General features: G+C 40.5%; 1 pseudogene; it reads left to right on the top strand.

Moving 5' to 3' along the window:
* Nucleotides 1-302: 302 nt before the first annotated feature.
* Nucleotides 303-776, top strand: LOC112810567 (ubiquitin-ribosomal protein eL40 fusion protein-like; annotated as a pseudogene).
* The last annotated feature ends 7,087 nt before the right edge of the window (nt 777-7,863 follow it).

Genomic DNA, 7,863 nt, shown 5'->3' with positions numbered 1-7,863 from the left:
CCTTCGGCTCAGGTCATGATCCCAGAGTCCTGGGATCGAGCCCCACATCAGGCTCCCTGCTCGGCGGGAAGCCTTCTTCTCCCTCTCTCACTCCTCCTGGTGTTCCTGCTCTCGCTGTCTCTGTCAAATAAATAAATAAAATCTTTAAAAAAAAATACTATATTGTATACTTAAAAATTTGCCAAGAGGGTAGGTCTTAGGTTAAGTGCTTTTATCTCTCTCACACACACACATCATCATCATCATCATCAAGAGGGCAGATCAAGGTGGCCAAGCGGATTGGTGGCAGTGGCCTTGCAGAGATGCAGATTTTTGTGAAGACCTTGACCAGCAAGACCATCACCCTTGAGGTCAAGCCCAATGACACCAGTAAGAATGTCAAAGCCAAAAGCAAGAGAAGGAGGGCATCCCACCTAACTGGCAGTATCTGATTTTTGCCAGCAAACAGCTGGAGGAGAGCTACACTCTCTCAGATTACAATATCCAGAAAGAGTCCGCTCTGCACTTGGTGCTATACCTGCAGGTTGGCATCATCAAGCCTTCCCTCCACCAGCTTGCCCAGAAATACAACGGCAACAAGATGATCTGCCGCAGATGTGTTATGCTTGCATGCACCCCAGCACTGTTATCTGCTGCAAGAAGTGCAGCCACACCAACCACTTATGCCCCCAAGAAGAAAGCTCAAATGAGGCCCCTCTGCTAGCTCCTCCTTTGCCTGCAGGGTGGCCTCCTGCCTGAGCCCCAAGGCCTTTGGGCCTCAATAAAATTTCTCTTTCATTGACTGGAGCAGTAAAAAAATAAATAAATAAATAAAGAGGGCAAGAGGAAACTTTTGGAAGTGATGGACATGTTCATGGCATAGATTGGTGTGATGGTTTCACAGGTATAAACTTATATACAAACTTATCAAGTTGCATACATTAAATATGCACAGCTTTGAGCCCTATGTGGGGCTTGAGCTCATGACCATGAGATCAGGACCTGAGCTGAGATCAAGAGTTGGATGTTCAATCAACTGAGCCACCCAGGTGCCTCAAATATGCACAGCTTTTTGTATGTCAATCATACTTTAATAAAATGATTATTAAAAAGGAAGAAAACGATCATCTGAGTAGCTTCATATCTATCAAATTGAATTTGCAGTTAAAAAATCTTTCCTTTATCAAAAATCCAAGGACAAATGGCTGGGAAATTTTACTAAACATTTATAGAAGAAATAATACTAATTCTAAAACTCACTCTTCCAGAATGGGAATACATCACAGGTCATTCTATGAGTCAGCATTATCACAATACCAAAATCAGACAAAGACATTACAGGAAAAGACTAATATCTCTTATGAACACAGTATCAAAAATTCTAAACAAAATTTTAGCAAATCAAATCCAACAATATATAAAAAGTATAAGAAATCATGATCAAGTGGGTTTTTATTCCAGAAATGTAATGTTAGTTTATAATTCAAAAATTAATAAAATTGTTCCTGGTAACAGAAAAATCAAATTCAATATATTAATTAAAAACAAAGTGCTGATTTCAAAAAATGTAGAAAAAGCACTTGAAAAAATCTAACATACTTTCCTCATATAACTCTAAATAATGAGATGAGGAATACAATGGGATATCCTCAATCTACCAAAAACCTGCAGCTAACATTGTTCATAATGGTGAGTAACTGAATGCTTTCTCCCTAAAATCAGGAACAAGGCAAAGATGTCCATTCTCACCACTTCTAATCAATACTGTAAATACTAACCCATCCAATAGGGCAAAATTAAAAGAAAAAAAAAAAAAGCAACCAGAACAAAAAGGAAGAATCAGTCTCTCTTCAAAATGGCAAAATCTTCTACAGAGAAAATCCTATTGAATGTACAAAAAACTTACTAGCAAGTGAGTTCAGCAAAGTCAGTTTTATTTCCTACCAAATCAATTGTATTCCTAAAATGTAACAACAAACAACTGGAAATTAAAACTAAAAAAAAAAAATTACAATAGCATCAAATATATAAATTACTAGGTGTAAAAATCTGACCAAAAATGTATAAAATTTGTACAAAAAAACTACAGAACACTGGTTGAAAGAAATTAAGTAACACCTAATGGAGATATATACATCATATTCAAGGGTTAGATGACATAAATGTTAAGATGTCAATTCTGGGCGCCTGGGTGGCTCAGTCATTAAGCGTCTGCCTTCGGCTCAGGTCGTGATCCTGGGGTCCTGGGATCGAGTCCCACATCGGGCTCCCTGCTTCTTGGGAGCCTGCTTCCCCCTCTGCCTCTCTCTCTCTCTCTCTCTGTCTTTCATGAATAAATAAGTAAAATCTTAAAAAAAAAATGTCAATTCTGCCCAAACTGATCTATAGCCAACACAATCCCAATCAAAATTCCACCAGCCTTCTTGTAGAAATTGGTAAACTCACTCCAAAATTCATATGGAAACCAAAGACTTAGAACACTGAAAACAACTTTGAAAATGAACAAAGTTGGAAGGCTTATATTTCCTGACTTCAAAGTCTAAGTGACAGCAATCTAGACTGTTACTGCCTTTGAGACAAATTAATGGAACAAAATACAGAGTCCAGAAATAGGCCCACACATATATGGACAAGTCAATTTTTGCAGAGATAATTCATTTGAGACAGGGTAGTTGGGTCAACAAATAGTATTGGAACAACTGGATATCAATAATTAAAAACATTACTTTGGATCCATACCATTGAGTCATTTGAAGTTTATCCTAGAATGAATATAGATCCAACTTCCTTCCCCCATCCGGCTCTCTTCTTCCTCTCCTCCTCCTGCCTTTATTTCAAGCATGGATACCAGTTATCCCACAATTATCAATGAAACTGCTAATATCCGTAAGATGCCACATTCAAAGTATACCAAATTTCCTTATTTTTTGGATCTATTTCTAGATTATATATCCGGTTCATTCTGTTCCATTGGTCTGATTATGTATCAGTATGCTATTCTTTTAATTAGGGCTAGTACTCACTCACTGATCCTTTTTTTTCCCCCAGACTTCACTTCTATTATTTTTTTAATTTTTAAAAAAGATTTTATTTATTTGAGAGGGAGAGAGAACACAAGCAGGGAGAGCGGCAGAGGGAGAGGGAGAAGCAGACTCCTTCCTTGCTGAGCAGGGAGCCCGATGTGGGGCACCATCCCAGGACACTGGGATCATGACCTGAGCTGAAGGCAGATGCTTAACCGACAGAGCCACCCAGGTGTCCCTCACTTTCTATTCTTATATGTTTATTTTACTGTACAAATTTTAAGATAATCTAATTTTTATTTTATTTTTTTATTTTTTTTAAAGATTTTTATTTATTTATTGAGAGAGAGAGAGAGAATGGCAGAGAGCATGAGAGAGAGGAGGGTCAGAGGGAGAAGCAGACTCCCTGCTGAGCAGGGAGCCCAATGCAGGACTCGATCCTGGGACTCCAGGATCATGACCTGAGCCGAAGGCAGTTGCTTAACCAACGGAGCCACCCAGGCGCCCTTTTTTTTTTTTTTTTAAGATTTTTATTTATTTATTGAGAGAGAGAATGGTAGAGAGCATGAGAGACTAATTTTTAAAAGTTGCTATTTTTTTTAAAAGATTTTATTTATGTATTTGACAGAGAGAGACACAGCGAGAGAGGGAACACAAGCAGGGGGAGTGGGAGAGGGAGAAGCAGGCTTCCCGCTGAGCAGAGAGCCTGATGTGGGGCTCGATCCCAGGACCCCAAGATCATGACCTGAGCCGAAGGCAGATGCTTAATGACTGAGCCACCCAGGTGCCCCCAAAAAGTTGCTGGTATTTTTATGTGAATCTCACATAACTGATAAAATGACTTAGGGAGAATCGGTACCTTTATGAAAGGTATTTTCCTTTCCAAGATTATGGCATGTCTTTCCATTTGTTGAAATCTTCTTTTATGACCTTCAGTGGTAATATCCCAAGACTGTTTTGCATATTTCTTACATTGTTTCAAGATATTTTATCTTATTGGTTGCTTACTTAAATGATATTTTCTTTCATTAAATTTTTTTATTTAATTGTACATATTCGTTTCTTAATTTTGCACCCAATTTCTGTTCCTTTTTAAGATTTTATTTTTAAGTAATCTCTACCCAATGTGGGGCTCGAATTTACAATCCTGAGATCAAGAGTTGCCTGCTCTACCAACTGAGCCAGCCAGGCACCCTTCACCCAATTTCTTAATAGTTTTATCATTTAAATTTAAATGCAAAGAAACTGTGGTGAAATAGTCACAGGAAGGATCTTTGAGAGATGCAGTGTGCTTTATTACATCCCAAAGACACTGTGGCCTGGGGAAAACTGGAACAAATTAGCAGACTGAATCTGGTCTAGACTCACTGAGGAATGGCTTAATCCTCCTTAAACAGAATTTCTCTGGGGCACCTGAGTGGCTCAGTCGTTAAGCGTCTGCCTTCAGCTCAGGTCCTAAGCTCAGGTCCTGATCTCAGGGTCCTGGGATCGAGCCCCGCATTGGGCTCCCTGCTCAGCGGGAAGCCTGCTTCTCCCTCTCCCACCCCCCCTGCTTGTGTTCCCTCTTTCTCTGTTAAATGAATAAAATCTTAAAAAAAAAAAAAACAAAACAGGATTTCTCTGAGCCAATGTTTTCTCTTCAGGAACTGCAGTTACAGTGCCTCACCTAGAATCTTTTACCCCAAATTCTAATCTATGGTAGTCAATCTTGCCTCTTAATTATTCCTTAATCCAGGGCTTCTCAAACCAGCTACAGAAACATTCCCTAAACAACAGAGTAAATGCCTACTTTGAGAGTCTGACACAAAAACAGGAGTCCCATAAAAACAAATTCCTTTAAAATATTTCTTCCTATCTACACTTAAAATCCACATGAATTTGGTATTCTATGCAATAATAAATTTATCTTTTATACTGTTTTACAGTATTTATTATATAATTATATAAAATTACTTCTATAATTACATAATTATATTAAAATCCTGTTTAATATTATTTATTATATTAATTAGATCAATTATTTAGCTCTATGTCTTCCAAATTTTCAAGTAAAATGGCATCCAAGAAGAAATGCCATTATTGGGGCGCCTGGGTGGCTCAGTCAGTTAAGCCTCAGACTCTTGGTTTCCACTCAGGTCATGGTCTCAGGATCCTGAGATCAGGCCCCAATGTGGGGCTCCCTACTCAGCACGTGGAGTCTGCTTGAGATTCTCTGCTTCTCACTCTCCCTCTGCCCCTCTGCACGCTCCCACATGCTTGTGCTCTCTCTCGCTCTCAAATAAGTAAATAAAATCTTAAAAAAAAAAAAAGACATCTTTATTTTCACCATTTTACAGTGGAAGAAATGAGGATCAGGGGTCACAAATCCCTCTCACGCACATTCAGAAAATGATCACACATGCTCTCTCTGCACTCTCATACAATCACATCCTCCATGGAGCATTTCACTCAAAACATGTCACACTTGCAATCACACTTAAGGTCATACATAGCCAGAATCCCCTCTGGACAAACCTATGCACATCCCCAGCTATGACCTAGAATGCCAGTGCGTCCCCTACATATACCAGGCCAGGCCTGCTTCTAATACACCCAGGCCTCACCTTCCACACTCCAAACTGTTTGAAACCAGACTCAGCCCCACACAAAAGCATAAATCATGCATCTGTGCACTCCTAGGATGAGCAAGTGCTCTCCAAAGTCTCTGGCACAAGCTGGGTGACCCCCATTTAGGTCAGGCTGGGCACTGAGATGTTTCAAAACAACCTCCCCCTCTCCAAGTAAGTTTGTTGTTTTTTTTCTCCCCCAAATCAATACAGCTTTTATTGCATCTTTAAAATATCACAAATAGAGCAAGATGGCGGAGGAGTAGGAGACCTGGATTTCGTCTGGTCTCAGGAATTCAGCTGAATAGGGATCAAATCATTCTGAACACCTACGAACTCAACAGGAGATCGAAGAAAAGAATAGCAACAACTCTCTGAACAGAAAAGCAACCACTTACTGGAAGGTAGGACATGCAGAGAAGTGAATCCGAGGCGATATTCGGGAGGATAGATGGCGGGGAAGGGGGCCTCTGTCGGCCGCTTCTGGCAAGTGATAGAGCCGCGGAGCACAAAATCCGAACTTTTAGAAATCGGCTCCGCTGAGGGACGTCGCTCCAGTGGCTAAGCAGGGGGTGGAACCCTTGTGGGACAGTGTGGTCTCAGGACCCTCGGGGTCACAGAAAGACGGGGGGGGTGCCTGAGTGCAGCAGAGCTCCCAGGTATCGGAGCGGGGAAGCCGGCTGCAGAGATGGAGCGGAGGCGTGGGGTCTCAGCTCGGGGTTGCCATAAACTGTGATCCGCAGTACCCAAGCGGCAGAGCCGGGGAGACTCCCCTTCCTCCCCCGGGAGGAGCGGCGTGGGAGCTCACCGCAGGGATCTGCTGGGTTTGGAGACTCCACACGGGGTCGGGTGCCAGAGATAGACTCTTGGTCACAGGCCGGGTGAGCACAGAGCGTGGCTGGAGACCAGGGAGACGGGAGTGACTGACTGCTTTTCTCAGAGGGCGCACTGAGGAGCGGGGCCCCAAGTTCTCGGCTCCTCCAGGTGGAGATTGGGAGGCCACCATTTTCACTCTCATCCTCCAAAGCTGTACTGAGAGCTTACACGGAACAAAAGCTCCCGAGAGCAAACCCGAGCAGATTACTTAGCCCTGACCGGCAAGGGCAGGGCAATTCCGCCTCCAGCAAAGACATCTGGAAACCAGGCAACAGGCCCCGCCCCCAGAAGATCAGCACGCACAGCTAGCCAAGACCAAGTTTACCGATCAATGAGAACGGCAGAACTCCAGCGCTAGGGGAATACTGCACATAGAATTCATGGCTTTTTTACCATGATTTATTAGTCTTTCAAAGTTAGTTTTTTTAACTGTTTTTTATTTTTCTTTTTCCCTTTTTCAACCAACATCTTATCAATCCCTTTTTTAAAAAAACATTTTTATTTTTCATTTTTAGAGTGATATTCTATCCCTTCATAGTAGTTACCCTTATTTTTGGCATATATATATAAGTTGTTCTCTCTTTAAATCTTGAGATACAGTTTCTTCTAACAGATCAAAATATACCCTAAATCACTAGTGTATGGCTTTGTTCTAGTCTCCTGCCTGATCACATTCTCTCCCTTTTCTTTTCTTTTTTTTTTAATCTTCTTCTTTCTTTTTTCAAACAACTTATCAATTCCTTTTATAAAATCTTTTATAATTTTCATTTTTACAGTCATATTCCATCCCTTCATTGTATCAACCCTTATTTTATACATATGTCTTTCTTTCTTTAAAATTTTAGGAGGCACTTTCTTCTAACAGACCAAAATACACCCAAATTCTAGTGTGTGGCACTGATCTATGCAGTAGCCTGATCATATTTGATCATATTCTGTTTTTTGTTTTGTTCTGTTTTTGTTTGTTTTTATTTTTCTTTTTTCTTTCTTTTTTCTTTCTTTCCCTTTCTTTTCCCCTGGTTTCAGGTCTTTTCTGATTTGTTTAGAGTATATTTTCTGGGGACATTGTTATCCTGTTAGCATTTTGTTCTCTCATTCATCTATTCTCCTCTGGACAAAATGACAAAACGAAAAAAATCACCTCAACAAAAAGAACAAGAGGTAGTACCATCTTCCAGGGACCTACTCAATATGGACATTAGTACGATGTCAGACCTAGAGTTCAGAATGATGATTTTAAAGATACTAGCTGGGCTTGAAAAAAGCATGGAAGTTATTAGAGAAACCCTTCCTGGAGAAATAAAAGAACTAAAATCTAACCAAGTCAAAATCAAAAAGGCTATTAATGAGGTGCAATAAAAAAGGGGGGCACTAACTGC

This window comes from Callorhinus ursinus, unplaced genomic scaffold, assembly GCF_003265705.2.
Source record: "Callorhinus ursinus isolate GAN/ISIS: 27379988/994484 unplaced genomic scaffold, GSC_fseal_2.0 scaffold61, whole genome shotgun sequence".
Taxonomy (NCBI): domain Eukaryota; kingdom Metazoa; phylum Chordata; class Mammalia; order Carnivora; family Otariidae; genus Callorhinus; species Callorhinus ursinus.
This window is presented reverse-complemented; position numbering and strand designations above follow the sequence as displayed.